Source organism: Hylaeus anthracinus, unplaced genomic scaffold (genome assembly GCF_026225885.1).
Source record: "Hylaeus anthracinus isolate JK02 unplaced genomic scaffold, UHH_iyHylAnth1.0_haploid 2, whole genome shotgun sequence".
Taxonomy (NCBI): domain Eukaryota; kingdom Metazoa; phylum Arthropoda; class Insecta; order Hymenoptera; family Colletidae; genus Hylaeus; species Hylaeus anthracinus.
This window is the reverse complement of record NW_026534838.1, coordinates 2,330,831-2,331,379: the sequence shown is the minus strand read 5'-3', so window position 1 is coordinate 2,331,379 and position 549 is coordinate 2,330,831. Positions and strand designations below refer to the sequence as shown.

At 53.4% G+C, this 549-nt stretch overlaps 1 protein-coding gene across 3 annotated transcripts in view; it reads left to right on the top strand.

Moving 5' to 3' along the window:
- LOC128892930 (uncharacterized) overlaps window positions 1-549 on the top strand; it is a 60,883-nt gene that overhangs the window by 53,630 nt on the left and 6,704 nt on the right. The gene's annotated exons all lie outside the window — the stretch shown is intronic.

Here is a 549-nt window from a genome sequence, read left to right as displayed (position 1 = left end):
CAAACCACCGCGCTATCACAGATGACATCGTAGCACAGGTCACCTTGATGGTTCGTGCTATGCTGTAGCACAAACCACCGCGCCATCACAGATGACATCGTAGCACAGGTCACATCGTAGCACAGGTCACCTTGGTGGTTCGTGCTATGCTGTAGCACAAACCACCGCGCAACCACACATGACATCGTAGCACAGGTCACATCGTAGCACAGGTCACCTTGGTGGTTCGTGCTATGCTGTAGCACAAACCACCGCGCACCCACACATGACATCGTAGCACAGGTCACCTTGCTGCTTCGTGCTATGCTGTAGCACAAACCACCGCGCAACCACACATGACATCGTAGCACAGGTCACATCGTAGCACAGGTCACCTTGGTGGTTCGTGCTATGCTGTAGCACAAACCACCGCGCAACCACACATGACATCGTAGCACAGGTCACATCGTAGCACAGGTCACCTTGGTGGTTTGTGCTATGCTGTTGCACAAACCACCGCGCTATCACAGATGACATCGTAGCACAGGTCACCTTGATGGTTCGTGCTAT